Raw genomic sequence first — 15,577 nt, 5'->3', positions numbered from 1 at the left:
GTGATGGGACTGGATGCCATGGTCTTCATCTTTTGAATGTTGAGTTTTAAGCCAACTTTTTCACTTTCCTCTTTCACCTTCATCAAGAGGCTCTTTAGTTCCTCTTCACTTTCTGCTATTAAGGTGGTGACTTCTGCATATCTGAGGTTATTGATATTTCTCCTGGCAATCTTGATTCCAGCTTGTGAGTCATCCAGCCTGGCACTTCCTATGATGTACTCTGTATATAAGTTAAATAAGCAGGGTGACAATATACAGCCTTGATGTACTCTTTTCCCAATTTTGAACCAGTCTGTTATTCCAAGTCTGGTTGTAACTGTTGCTTCTTGACCTGCATAGAGATGTCTTGGGAGACAGGTAAGGTGGTCTGGTATTTCCATCTCTTGAAGAATTTTCCAAAGTTTGTTGTGACCAATATAGCCAAAGTATTTAGCATAGTCAATGAAGCAGAAGTAGATATTTTTCTGGAATTCTCTTGTTTTTTCTGTGATTCAGTGGAAGTTGGCAAGTTCAACTTTGGTTCCTCAGCCTTTTCTAAATCCAGCTTTTACATCTAGAAGTTCTTGTTTCACATACTATTGATGGCTAGCTTGAAGAATTTTGAGCATTACCTTGCTAGCAGGTGAAATGAACACAGTTGTATGGTAGTTTGAACAATTTTTGGCATTGCCCTTTCCAAGATGGCAGACAAGTCAACTTCAACTAAACCTTGATCCTCAATATACACTCATTGTAACATAGTTAAAGTGTTATCACTCAGTCATGTCTGACTCTTAATGATCCCATGGACTGCAGTCCACCAGGCTCCTCTGTCCCTAGAATTCTCTAGGCAAGAATACTGAAGTGGGTTGCCAATTCCTTCTCCAGGAGATCTTCCTGACTCAGGGATTGAACCCAGGTCTCCTGCATTGCAGGCAGATTCTTTACTCTCTGAACTACCAAGGCACATATCAGCAAACTAAATGACACCCAGAGGCTCCATTACAGTTCTAAGGTTGTGGTTTAGTCGCTAAGTTGTGTCCAACTCTTGGACCGTAACCCACCCAGCTCTTCTGTCCAAGGCCATCAAAGATCAAAAGGTGAGCAGTGACCCACTTCCTGGAAATATCTGCCTCTTCCCCAAAATAGTTGGAATAAACTTCCTACTCATTAACCTATGAAATTACCCAACCCATAAAAGCTAGCCACATCACATTTTGAGGCCACACTCACCCTCTGAGATGGCCCACACTCTGTGGAGTGTGTTTCTCTCTGAATAAATCCACTTCTTACCTGTCACTTTGTCTCTCACTGAATTTTTTCTGAGATGAGATATCAAGAATCTGAGTTTCATTAGGTCCTAAAACCAGGTGTTGTGATCTCCGTTGGAAGACTGTGGGTTTTGTCTGGGTTCAAGTCTCAGTCTGAAGTGAATGATTTGCCAATGTAGGAGACTCAGGTTCGATCCCTGGCTCAGGAAGATCCCCTGGAGAAGGAAACGGCAACCCGCTTCAGTATTCTTGCCTGGGAAATCCCATGGACAGAGGAGCAGTGGGCTACACTCTGTGGGGTCACAGAGTCAGACCCAACTGAGCACCACCATCCATATCTTTTATCTTCTCAGCATGTCTTCTGATATAAAAATTTTCCCTCCAAAGGATTAGCTGCTCTCTCAGCATCATTTTCTCAATAAGCTATGCTTCTTTTTATCTGGAATCTCACTAAATTGTTTATGAGAGATGGATTCAGTTTTAGATTTTGTTGTATTTGTGCCTGTGAGACACATTGGTGAAAAAAATCCAAGATTATTTTAGATAAAGTGCTCAGAATTTGTCCTGTGAGAGAGATCTGGGCTAGATTAGGTCAGGGAACCATCTAAGACGCTGTGAGGTTCTGAGATCGCCTAGAGAGGATGTGGAGTGAGAAGAGGATGTGGAGGGACCCTAAAGCACGCCCGCTCGCCCTTGTTCCCATGGTGTCTCCATCCCTGGATGCAGCCTTCTCGGGGGCAGGGGCCATGCCCTGCTCCTGTCTGCATCCTCTCCAGCAGTTAGCACAGCGTCTCTCACGTGACTGGGGTACTTAATAAATATTTCAGGAATAAACAGCAGCTTCACGGTAAGCAGAGGAGGTGAGAGTTTAGTGAGTCAGGAAGGAGGACAAATAACAACAGCCTCTGGCACTTAGAGAAAATTTCTCAGATGACAGCGGATCATTGAGTTCACTGAATTTCATTTAGCAGCAAGGCACTGAGCGGCTGGAGCAGGTGGTGGGGCAGGAACGGGGCAGGGACATACTCCCATCCACCAGGCAACAAATACCTCTGTTAGGTGCTGGGCGCTATGAAGAGAGGATCAGGGCGTGGTGACCCAGAACTTGGGTTGAGAAAAGCCTGGAGAAGCACCCAGTGAAAAGCCCTGCTTCAGAGGAGGGCTTGAACTGTAAGGCAGCTACCACGGCCACATGGTGAGCATGGTGAACCTGGACAGCCACAGTGGCCTCAGGAAGGATGCAGGGCTTTCTTCCAAGTGCAGTGAAGAGCTGCAGAAAGGTTTCAGGCAGCCAGGACAGGATCAGATGGATATTTTAAAGAGATTGCCTTTGTGTGTGTGTGCTTAGTCGCTCAGTCATGTCCAACTCTTTGCGACCCCATGGACTGTAGCCCACCAGGCTCCTCTGTCCATGGGGATTCTCCAGGCAAGAATACTAGAGTGGGTTGCCATGCCCTCCTCCAGGGGATCTTCTCAACCCAGAGATTGAACCCAGATCTCCTGCATTGCAGGCGAATTCTTTACCAGCTGAGCTACCAGGAAAGGCCAAGATTACCTTTATCAAGACCAATACCATTTTTACCCCTCCTATGCTGTATTAAGCATGAGATATAGACCTATTACTTGCCCCATGTTAAAGACACACACACAACCCCCCCCCCAAAAAAAATAGGCTTAGAGAAATAGATGTTTTTTTTGTTCAAGGTCACAGGATACAGAGGTAGGAAGTAATGGTGTAACCAAAAGTGGGTCCTGCTTGCTTGCCACTCAAGGCCACTTAAAAGCCATTAAAGAGGCCAGGTTGGTGGAAAGGAAAGTTTGCTTTATTTTGGATGGGTAATTGCACACCTGTCCAAAGGCCAACTCTAGCCACCCTATCCCTGGCAATCAGTGGGCAATAGCTTTTGTAAGCTGAGTGACTTGCAGAAACAGTCAGCTCTGACCATCATCTTAAAATTGGCCATCCTGATTGCTTTAAGTAGTCAACCTTCAGTTTCAGGGTTGGTTTGTCTCCATTTCTTTGAGGCCAGTTCTCAGAACTGTGGCAGCTTATGTCATGGTGAGTCTGGTCATCATGTAGCTAACTTTTCCACCTGGCGGGGGCTTCAGCATCTATAAGACAGCTCACAGGATATGGCTCAGAATACTTTCTATAGCCCTGGAGAAGGAATTAAAGGTTCTTGACTATGCTTAATGACTAAACTATTATAATTTGGTCTCCTTTGACTCTTTTTCTTTGTTTCTGCATTTGCTCACTTCTCGGATTAAACTTGTTCTTGTGGTTAAAGTTTTTCCACAGACAAGGCAGGCAGAAGACATGGGAGGAATAGGGTCTTGCTCCATTTCAATGGGACTGGACTCTCTGCAGAGCCTAAAGCCTTCCTGCCATCCCAGGCTGCCCTCTGCTTTGGGGTCTTCCTGCTGGGGCCGAGGTTGGGGGCAGGAAGCCAGAGTCCCGGATTCAGAGCAGTGAGAGGTGGGGCTCTGGCTCCCCCCACCCCACCCCTGTATTCTTACCCGGAGAATCTCATGAACAGAGGAGCCCGGTGGGCTACAGGCCGTAAGGTCGGACACAACTGAAGCAACTTGGCACACACTGTTAGAATGCTTTGAGAGGCTTTCAAAAATCTATTTACCCAGGCCACACCCTGATCTGTTAAGTCAGACACTCAGTCAAGGGGTGAGGGGGAAGGCATTAGTATTTTGCTTCTTAATTCTTCTTGATATGTGGTATACTTCACAATGGGCTTCCCTGGTGGCTCAGATGGTAAAAGAATCCACCTGCAATGAGCAGACCTGGGTTTGATCCCTGGGTTGGGAAGATCCTCCGGGGGAGGGCATGGCAACCCACTCCAGTATTCTTGCCTGGAGAAGCCCCATGGACAGAGGAGCCTGGCGGGCTACCGTCCATGGGGTTGCAAAGAGTCGGACACGACTCGAGTGACTAAGCACACACACAGCACATACTTAACAGCGCAGGGGACAAATCTTAAGCACAACTCCATGTATTTTCCCGCGTGCGTGTGAATCCATGTTAACTGCCGTCCAGATCAGTAGAGAGAATATGACCACTGCCCAGAAGTCTCCTTTCCTGGTCAAAGACCCACGCCCACCCCCAGGGGCAGGCGGTTCTGACTGACGGCACCACGCGACGACTTGGTTTGTGTCTGGCTCCTTGCCCCCTCCATCGTCAGGTCTGTGAGAATCCCCATCGCAGTCATCTGAACATGACTTGTTCGTCCATTTACCAGCTGACGGACATCAAAGTGGTTTCCAGTGTTTATAAATAAAGCTGCTAAGAATAATATTTTTAGACATGTTTCCTGGTCCCTGGGCAGCAGCAGTTTTAAAGCCACCAGTGTTGAGATCCGCCGACTCTGAGGAAGCTGTAAAATCCTGAGGGCTGCTGCAAGAGATGGAAGTCGGGGTCTAGGTCCCCTGGGGCCCCCCTGGAGTTCCCCCAGACTGGAAAATAAGAAACCATGGCTTATAGAGATTTTCTAGTTGCTGTTCTTTTCCTTTTGAGATTCCAGAGCCTTGAATAAGATCTCCTGGGTCAGAGGGGAGAGAGGGAGTCCTGGGGAGCAGTCCCCTCCGTGGTTTGTATACTAAATCGCTTCAGTAGCGCCCAACTCTTGCGACCCCATGGACTGTAGCCCACCAGGCTCCTCTGTCCAAGGGATTTCCCAGGCAAGAATTTTGGAGTGGGTTGCCATTTTCTTCTCCAGGAGATCTTCCTGACCCAGGGATCGAACCCGGGTCTCCTGCATTGCAGGAAGATTCTTTACCATCTGAACCACCAGGGAAGTGTGGTGGCCTCAGCTCTGGAAACTGGGTGGAGGGCACCCTCTCAGGGCCCAGGCGCCAGGACGGTGAGGCCCTGGCTGTGATAACAGTACACCAGACATCCTCAGCAGACACCGTCTAGAATAGCTTCCTAATCCTGTACATGGCACCTCCCACTCCAGAAGAGACCTCCTCAAAAGAGCCATCTGTGCTGCGAGTTTTCATTTATAGCTCCCACGACATGTGTGAGTTTGTGATCTGTGACTAGATGGCTGCTGACACATTTCTGGACACACACACACACGTCACCCACATCTGTTGCCATGAGGGTGTGATTTTTCCTCTAAGTGGAGCCCAGCCCTCCCCTCCACCCGGGCAAACCTCTCCCGCAGTGCCTGCCACCTCTTTGCCTGTCATTGCTGGGGCAGCTCCTCTGACCTCACTTGCCCGAAGCTGCCATGATTATATTTCCTGCATTATGTTATAATGACCAATGTGGAGGTACACAGGGTTCAGAGAATGCCGCCTGTTGACAGCCTGCTGGATCCGCGGCCTGCGGAGGTCATCCATGCTGCTGTCAAGGTCTGGTTTATCCATTATCACCTGCAAACCTCTGAGTATTTCTTCTGCTGCCTTGTTTTCTTTTTCACAGTCTTTGAGTATCCACTTTACACCTGGAAAAGCAGAGGCATGGGAATATTTGGGATCTCAGCTCCACAAGGGCAGGGATTTCTGCCTGAGGGGCTCGCGGCTAGAGACCCAGCAGCCTGGGACAGTGCGTGGCATGCAGGAGAGGCCTGGTAAAGATTTCTGAAGGAAATGAATGAAGCTTGTGGTGCATTTTGCTTTGGAAATGCCTGTCTCAGTATCCTCTTCCTGGACTTCCCAGGTGGTCCAGTGGTTAAGACTCTGCACTTCCAAGGCAGGGGGCACAAGTTCAATCCCTGGTCGGGGAAGTTCTAAAATCAATATCCTCTTCCTGCTGGACCTCCTTCCTCGGCACAGTCCATCAGGACCAGCAGGGCAGCCACACTTTCCTCCCCATGGCCCGTCAGAGCCTCTTTACCTCTGCACCTGAGAGCACAGACTCCAGAGCTACACCTCCTGGTGCGGCCTCTGCCACTTTGTAGCAATGGGGCCTTGGGCAAATCTCTTAGTCTCTCCGTGCCTTGGTTTCATCCTCTCTTTGCTGGAAATAACAATGGTACTAACATGGTGGAGTTGTGGGGAAGACTAAAAGAGTTTGTATAAATGATGCATTTGGAGCTGTGCCTTTTGCACATGGCAGGTGCTCAACAGAAGTTACTTATCAGTATTACTTTATTTTTTTTAGCTTTAAAAAAAAACCCCTAAACTGAAGGCTATTTGGTTTACAGCATTGTGTTGATTTCTGCCAAACATTAACAAGTATTGTTTTAAATAGAAAATAAACTTTCCCCTTTGCTTTAATGAGGTATGATTGACAAACAAACATTGTATATATTTGAGGTTTGTGGCCTGATGGTTTGGTATCTTTTCTGAAAGGTCTTTACAAATCTTTTGCCCATTTAAACTTTAAGTTGTGTTAAATATATACACCATAAAATTTACCATCTTTTTAAAAAATGAATTTTAAAAGATATTTATTTTTTTATTAATGATTTATTTGGCTGTGCCATATCTTCGTTGCAGTACATGGTATCTTTAGGGGCAGCACTCGAACTCACAGTTATGGCCTGTGGAATCTAGTTCCCCGACCAGGAATCAAACCTGGATCCCCTGTGTTAGGAGCACACAGTCCTAGCCACTGGACCACCAGGGAAGTGTCTAGTTTCTCTGTGCTGTGTAACATGTTATCACAAAGGTAGTGGGCGAAAACAACACACGTGCATTATCTCTGTGCTTCCATAGGTCAGAGGCCTGGGCACCCCTGAGCGGATCCTCCACTCAGAGACTCACTCACAGCTGCAATTAAGGTGTTGTCAGGCTGCATTTTTGTCTGGAGCCTCGACTAGGGAAGAATCTACTTCTAAGTTCATTCTGGCTGTTGGCAGAACTCATTTCCTTGCAGCTGCAAAACTGTGGGCCCCAGATATTTCCTGGCCATTGCTTTAAATTCTAGAAGCTGCCCCAAATTTCTTGTCATGTGGTGCTCTCCATAGGTTGTTCACAGCCTGGCTGTTTCCTTCCCCTGGCTAATAGGGGAAGAACTTTCCCTGGGGGTCCAGCAGTTAAGACTCCATGCTCCCAATGCAGGGGGCCCAGGTTCGATCCCAGGTCAGGGAACTAGATCCTGCATGCCACAACTAAGAGCCCACATGTTGCAACCAAGACCTACCAGTAGAGTCAAGTAAATAAATATTTTTAAAATAAATAAACAAATATTTTGTAAAACGACCAATAGAGGAGTCTCCCCTTGCATCTGGTAAGATGGAGTTTTAGATAACACAACATGGTCATGGGGGTGCCATCCCACCACCTTTGCCATATTCTATGACCTGCAAGTTGCAGGTTATACCTACACTCAGGGGGAAAGGATTATATAAGGGTGCAACTCACTGGGGGGTCAGTTAGGGTATGTTGACCATTCTCTCCATGCCCCCCCTTTACAGTTAATTTGTTGGAATGTCTGGGCTGTTTGACTGGTGGAGTCTCCCTCGGTCTAGATTTTGCCGATTGCACACACAGTGCAGTTCAACCTGCTCCTTCGTCACCTGCATTTCTGGCAAACTGGCAACTGGACCCAGAGTGCTGACTGGACTCTGGTTGGATCCTTCAGGCAACATTCCAGGTGGCAGTGTGGTCTTCCCTCAGTAGGCACATCATGTCTGGCTGCCTCTCTTTTGATGATGCCAGCAGTCGTGGCTGCTCAATGCTTGTACCAGTTAATTCACAGAGGGTAGCAAAATGATGATTCTATTATTTCATTTATTGGTTGAAATCATTTTTAAAGCAATGCTTCCTGTCATCTTTATTTGGTTACCCAGTGGCATAGGTCATAGGAGGAAGACAGGATAAATGCTTGATTCATTTCTTTTATTTACCAGCTTCTAAGATAATAAATAGCTTTCCTATCAAGAGGACCAAATTAATTTTTAATAGCATTATGAACTTATGGGCTTCCCTGGCGGCTCCGTCTCTGAAGAATCTGTTGCAATGCAGGAGATGCCAGTTTGATCCCGGGTTGTGAAGATCCCCTGGAGAGGGGAATGGCAACCCACTTCAGTATTCTCCCATAGATGGAGGAGCCTGGCGGGCTACAGTCCATGGGCTCACAAACAGCCACAACTTGGTGACCACCAGCAAGAACCTATAGATTAAAACATATTTGATTGATTTGAATCCCTTGCCATTGTTATCATAATTAAAGCTCACATGGGCCAGTGGGAGTCTCTTCAAACTGGTTTCTGAGTCTTTTTGACATCCTATGAGTCCTTAAGAACTTCCTGCTAGCTGCTACATCAAGGTGGCCCAGTCTTCTGTCCTTTATATCTTCCTGCTCTAGACTTGAAACCAGGCATTTTCCCAAGAAGCCCTGACTTTAAAAGAAAAAAGTTTCTTCTTTCTCTTTTAAAGATATTTATTTCTTTGGCTGTGCTGGGTCTTAGTTGCGGCGCTTGGGATTTTCCTCGTGTCAGGTAGGGTCTTTGGTCGTGGTGGATGAGTACTCTAGTTGCAGCGCTGGGTTCCAGCCCATGTGGGCTTAGTTGCTCGACCAGGGATCAAACCCACATCCCCTGTGCTGCAAGAAGAAGTCTTAACCACTGGGCCAATAAGGAATTCCCCTTTTCTTCTTTCTTTTTTTTTTAGATAAAATTTCCCCTGACTTCTTTTCATAGGAAATGTTATTTCAAAACCACAGTTTGGGTTCTGGGGTGCTCATTGCTGTAGAGTTGATTGCTGTGTCTTGCTTTCCAGCAGCCAGAACTAGCAAACGTGCAGAATCCCTTGTGAGCTCCTCCGGTATGAGGAAAGAAAGCTGGCGTGTGGGACCTGAAAGGCAATCAATTAATCACTGGCACATCCAAGGTTTTCTGGCCCTTCCCTTTCCTTCATTTCTGCAGCTCCATTTTATTCCACCGTCAGCAGGTTCTCCCTGGGGCAGGGAGCCTTGGAGGGGCTCTTTCAGGAGTTTATAGCAGCTGGATGGCTCAGCCCCGCCAAGCCCCTTGCGTGTCACCTATTCTTCCCCATCTGGCCGCCATGTTTTACCAGGAATATCTGTTGCTTATTTTGGGGTTTCCCTGTTCTCAGGTCACCAGATGCAGCCCCCACTGCCCGCCTTGATTTTTTTCTGCTTCTGCCCTCACAGATGCAAGTCTTGCAGCTGTCCCTGCGTTGTCTTCACCCTTGTATTTTAAGCTTCATGGAGATAGCTTGTCACCCAATGTGTTGTGAACCTTGCCTCTGGTTTTGGGCCACAGCTAGGGTCACTCGCTCAGCTGGTGGCTGGGCTAGCCTGGAAGGTGCAGAGGGCCCCCCTTGGCTTTTTCCCCTCTTTCCCTATGTGGTGGCTCACATTCAGTCATTAAAGCGTCTTTAAAGCATCATGGTGGCTTCCCAGAGAGCACAGAAGCAGAAGCTGCTAGGTCTCCTAAAGGCCACTCCCATCCCAAACAGTGGATCAGAGCAAGTCACAAGACCTGCCCAGATTTCAGGGGAGGGAGACAGGCCCCACCCCCGGTGGGAGGTGCCTGTAGGGAGGAATGGGTGGGGCCATCTCTGGAGATTCCGAGTCAGGCTGGTCTGAACTGGAGCCCAAGCCGATGCCTTAGGAGACTGGGACCAACTAAAGTCTGCACCAGTCTGAGCGGTGGGGTGGGGCAGCAGCGACGTGTGAGTGGCCTCCAGTCTCAGGAAGGAATTTTTGACTCTGCGGAACTCCACCCAGTATTTAGAGTTTCCACCTGGGGCTGCAGGGCACAGGGGGATGCGTGGTGCCCTCCTTCGCCCTCAGAAAGGAATTAGCTTTTTCATCTTTCTGCCCTGCCCCTGTCGCTTGCAGGCCCTGGAGGGCTGGCAGGACATATGGCCCTGCCAGTGGTAAATCAAGCCGGGAGTCCTGCCAGGGAGGGCCAGATGGAGCAGGAAGAAGACAGATCAACCCTGCGGCTAAGGCTCCCGGGTGGCATTGCAGCTCTTTGGGCCCATTCCGCTGGCCTTGGAGCATCCACGCTAGGCCCCCTCCCTTGCCCAGGCCGCCTGGCAGAGTAGCCTCCTGCGGTCTGCAGGGCCGAGACAGCTGAAGGGGAAGGCGGATGATTCAGCGACCTGTAAGGGCCTCTCCAGCAGTCACGAGTCTGTTCCCACATTGCTCCTCTCCCTGCGTGGGGCTGAGCCTCCTGGCTGAGTGTGGAAACAAGTCAGCCTGGATCCCAGACACTGTGATGGACAGAAGACAGGGCATTTTCCCCTCTGATGCCTCAGCGTTTTTTCTGTGGCTGGCTGGGAGTGCCCGCCAGCCTGATGCCAGGTGGCAGTTCCACGGCCTCAGCGATAAAAGTGGATGTCAGCAAATACGGAGAGCTGTTCAAGCTGTCTTCCTTGCCTTCAAGGTGAAGATTTGACTTTCTGCCTCCAGGCAAATTCCACAGGCTTTGTTTCTTATTCTTAAGAAGTAGAAACAGGGAGTTCCGTCTGCCAGAACTCCCCAGATAGCTTTGCCAATGTCAGGAGGATCTGAGGGTGCAAAGATGAGCATGGATGAGTCCCATGAACTGTGGAGCCTCCATGTTCCCTATGTATGTCATCTCGTGGGGCTTGTTCCCTGCCCCTCCCCCGTACTAGGTGTCATTGAGTTGTTTTGAACAGAGAAACATCTTACAGCTTTGACTCTCACAGTGTAACCCAGGTGCTACCAGGGAATCACGTGGGGAGCTTTACAAAATGTCAGTTTCCAAATCAAAACCACCAATGAAAGGGATAGAATACAGGTAGCTGCAGAAGTCCCAGGAGGGGACTAAGAGGGAAGCCTAGAGAACTTTGGGAGACCGCTGTGAGTTACTGGTCCCTGGCTCAGAGGTTAAAGCGTCTGCCTGGAATGCGGGAGACCTGTCTTCGATCCCTGGGTCGGGAAGATACCCTGGAGAAGAAAATGGCACCCCACTCTAGTACTCTTGCCTGGAGAATCCCATGGAGGGAGGAGCCTGGTAGGCTACAGCCCATGGGGTCGCAAAGTGTCAGACACGACTGAGCGACTTCACTAAAGAAAGCTACAGGAATGTTGTGGAATGAAGCAGTCTTGCTTAATTATAATATAAAGCCATAAATAAAAGCACGAGATATGCCCCAGGCCATTTGCTGTTGTTTGGGGCTTCCCAGGTGCCTTCCCTGGTGGCTCAGACAGTAAAGACTCCACCTGCAACGTGATAGACCTGGGTTCAACCCCTGGGTTGGGAAGATCCCCTGCAGGAGGGCTTGGCAACCCACTCCAGTGTTCTTGCCTGGAGAATCCCTATGGACAGAGAAGCCTGGAGGGCTACAGTCCATGGGGTCACAAAGAGTCAGACACAACTGAGTAAGCATAGCACAGGTGGCTCAGTGGTAAAGAATCTGCCTGCCAGTGTGGGAGACACAGGAGACGCAGGTTCAATCCCTGGGTTGGGCAGATCCTTTGGAGGAGGAAATGGCAACCCACTCCAGTATTCTTGCCTGGAGAATCCCATGGACAGTGGAATCTGATGGTCTATAGTTGCAAAGAATCGGACACAACTGAGCGCATATTTTTTGTTCTTTCGTCTCAAAGTTGTTTCCAATTCTGCAACCTCGTGGACTGGGGCCTGTCAGGCTCCTCTGTCTCTGGGATTCTCCAGGCAAGCACACTGGAGTGGGTTGCCATTCCCTTCTCCAGGGGATCTTCCCAACCCAGGGATCAAATTGGCGTCTTCTGCATTTGCAACCAGATTTTCTACCACTAAGCCACTAGGTAAGTCCCATTGCTGCTGCTGCTGCTAAGTCGCTTCAGTCGTGTCCGACTCTGTGCGACCCCATAGACGGCAGCCCACCAGGCTCCCCCGTCCTTGGGATTCTCCAGGCAAGAACACTGGAGTGGGTTGCCATTTCCTTCTCCAATGCATGAAAGTGAAAAGTGAAAGTGAAGTCACTGAGTCATGTCCAACTCTCAGTGACCCCATGGACTGCAGCCTACCAGGCTCCTCCATCCATGAAAGAAAAATGTCACCACCCTTCTACTGATTTGAATAAATGCTATAATAATCCTAGTTTGACCTAAGGTCAGACACTCTCCTGCCCAACACAAAGGAGGAGATAGTGATATAAGCCTGCGTGCATGGGTGTTAAGTTGCTTCAGTCATGCACAATTCTTTGCAACCCTGTGTAGCCTGCCATGTGCCTTTGTCCTGAGATTCTCCAGGCAAAAATACTGGAGTGGGTTGCCATACCCTCCTCCAGGGGATCTTCTAGACCCGGGGGTCAAACCCACATCTCTTACGTCTGCTGCGTCGGTAGGCAGGTTCTTTACCACTAGGGCCACCCAGCAAGCCCTATGTAGGCCTGACGTCTACTCACAGAGGTAGTCTTTTCCCGCTCCCCCATGTTCCTTTTACTATAAAGGTGCAGCCCACATAATCCTCGGAGCAGAGCTCCCTAGCCTGCCTGCTTGCATCTCTTGTGAGAGTCTTATACTAATAAATCTAATTTTCTCCCGTCACTTTGCTTCTTGCTGAGTTCCTTCTGCACTGAGACACAAAGAACCTGAGCCTCAGTCAGTCCAGACATCAGGTGAGTGATTCTAATGAAAAGATCATGAGTTCAAGTCCCAGTCCGAGTTTTGGCTGGGTTCGAGTCCTGGCACGTGGGTTCAAGTCCCTATGTGAGGTATGTGATTTCACCGTGAGATACCACCTGACACCCATTAGGATGGTTACTGTTTTAAGAAAAATAACAACAATGTGTGTGGAGTAATGGGAACCCGGGTGCATTGTTGGTGGTGATGTAAAATGGGGCAGCCCCTATGGAAAAATAGTATGGAGGTTTCTCGAAATATTAAAAATAGAATTACCCGATGATTTAGCAATCCTATTCTTGGGCATATACCCAAAAGAATTGAAACCAGGCTCTCAAAGAGACATTTGTACACTCATGTTCATTCCAGTATCATTCACAATAGCCAAGAAGTAGATGCAACCCATATGTTCATCAGTGGATGAATGGCTAAAGAAAAAGTGGTAAGTATGCATGTGATGGGATATCACGCAGCTTTAAAAAGAAGGAAATTCTGTCACGTGCCGCAGCACAGATGAACCTCAAGGACATTAGGCCAGTCACAAAAGGACAAATACTGTGTGCTTCATCTCATAGGAAGTACCTGGAGTAGTCAAAATTATAGAAACAGAAAATAGAATGGTGGTTGCCAAGGGCTTCCCAGGTGGTGCAGTTGGTGAAGAACCCCCCTGCCAATGCAGGAGACTTGGGTTCGACCCCTGGGTTGGGAATACCCCCTGGAGAAGGAAATGGCAACCTAACCCACTCCAGTATTCTTGCCTGGAGAATCCCATGGACAGAGGAGCCAGGCCCACGAGGTCACAAAGAGTCAGACACGACTGAGCGCATGTGCACAGGTACAGAGCTTCAGTTTTGCAAGATGCAAGAGGTCTCGAGATTTATTGCACCACAGTGTAAACATACTCAACACTACTGAAAAACACTTAATGAAGATGGTAAATTTAATGCTGTGTGTGTGTTTTTTTACCACAACGTTTGTTTTTTTTTCCTCTCTCTTCTTTAAAGGGAGCTAATTTCCATTTGGAAATACAAACATTAAAAAAAGGTGGGGGGGTGCAGATTCCTGGGCTTTGCCAGATCTTCAGAATCATAATCCCTACAGAAGAGCCTCAGGAAGCTGCCTTTTAAACAAGTAATTCTTAAGCCCAGTAATATTTCTTGTCTTAGAGGTCATGCTTAAGAAAACTGGCTCTGAAGGGAGCTTCCTTGTGGTCCAGTGGCTAAGCCTCCATGCTCCTGGTGCAGGGGTCAGGGTTTGATTCCTGGTGAGGGAACTAGATCCTGCAGCTGCAACTAAAGGCCCCACAACTAAGACCTGGTGCAGCCAAATCCATAAAAATAAATTTATATTTAAACAAAAGAAAAAAGAAAACAGGCTTGAACTCAAACTGTCAGGCAACCAAAGCAACCCTGGAAAAACACTTTGCTCTCTCTGTGCCTTGGTTTTCTCACCTGCCTAATGGGATTCACGGGAGTGTTGTGAGGATTCAATTAGTTAATAATCACAAAGCTTTTGATCCCTGTGTATATCATGGTTATCCAAATCATGGATAACCCTTTTGCGTGAATGGAACTGAGGCCAGGGAGGTGCCTGGTCTGAGCTCTCTCCTCCACGCAGCACCGGCCTCAGGAGGAGCCGCCTCCCAGGCCACAGTCACGGGGGCCTCGGTCCCTGGGGGCCAGGCCCAGGGTCGAGAGTTCTCAGCTCCTTCCTTGACTTGCTCTGTTGCATGCAGGGCGCAGGGGACAAAGTGGGGTGAGGGGGACAGATGGGGCTCCGCCACTGTGCCCTGCCCAGTTGCAAGGCCGCTGCAGCTTCGGCCATCGGGGAACAGGACCCCAGAGGCAGAGCGGAGAGAAGGGAGTGCCACACTCTCCTTCCCAGACCATGGGATTTTCCAGGCAATTGTACTGGAGTGGATTGCCATTTCCTTCTCCAGGGGATCTTTCCGACCCAGGGATCGAACCCAAGTCTCCTGCATTGTAGACAGATGCTTATACCGTCTAAGCCACCAGGGAAGTCCCCTTCCCAGACCAGACCCCAAGTTTCCAGGAGAAAAATCCTTCCCTTCAGGAGGTGGAGGTGCCTCCACCCGCTGTTTGTGGAACCCCGACTCTGTCCTCCTAGTATTGCTCATCCTCCTGACAACACAACAAAGTGACCCCATTTGGTCCATTTTTCAGATGGGAAGGCTGAGCCTGGGGGGAATCCGCTGCGGCCCAGGCTCCCTCTCACGCAGTCAGCCCGTGGCAGAATTGGGGTGAGGGCTCAGAACTGCCTGGGCCCAAAGATGTGCAGGCTTATCCTGGAGGGGGAGCCTCAAAGAGGTAAGAAAAGGCACTTCATGATAAACAGATCCAGTGCAATCCCTAGTTAGGGCCCAACTGTGTTTTTCCAGAAACAGAAAAACTCATCATAAAATTCTTCTGAAATCTCAAGTGATCACAAACCGAGAAAGAAATCTTGAAAAAGGAGAACAAAGTTGGAGATCCCACACTTCGCGATTTCAAAACATACTGTGAAGTAAGAGTAATCAAGATGGTGCAGCAACTAGCCCAAAGTGCGTGCTAAGTCACTCAGTCACACCCTACTCTCTGCAGCCCTGCAGGCTGTGGCCCCCGGGCTCCTCTGTCCAAAGGATTCTCCAGGCCAGAATACTGGAGCGGGTTGCCATCCCCTCCTCCAGGGGATCTTCCTGACCCAGGGATCAAAGCCACGACTCTTTGGGTCTCCTGCCTAGGGAGGCAGGTTCTTAACCACTAGCACCACCTAGAAGCCCACGGGCATAAATACATAGAGCCAAATGGAACAGAGGAGA

The sequence above is a fragment of the Capra hircus genome, chromosome 23 (genome assembly GCF_001704415.2).
Source record: "Capra hircus breed San Clemente chromosome 23, ASM170441v1, whole genome shotgun sequence".
NCBI classification, from domain to species: Eukaryota; Metazoa; Chordata; class Mammalia; order Artiodactyla; family Bovidae; genus Capra; species Capra hircus.
Note: the sequence above shows the minus strand (reverse complement) of the source record.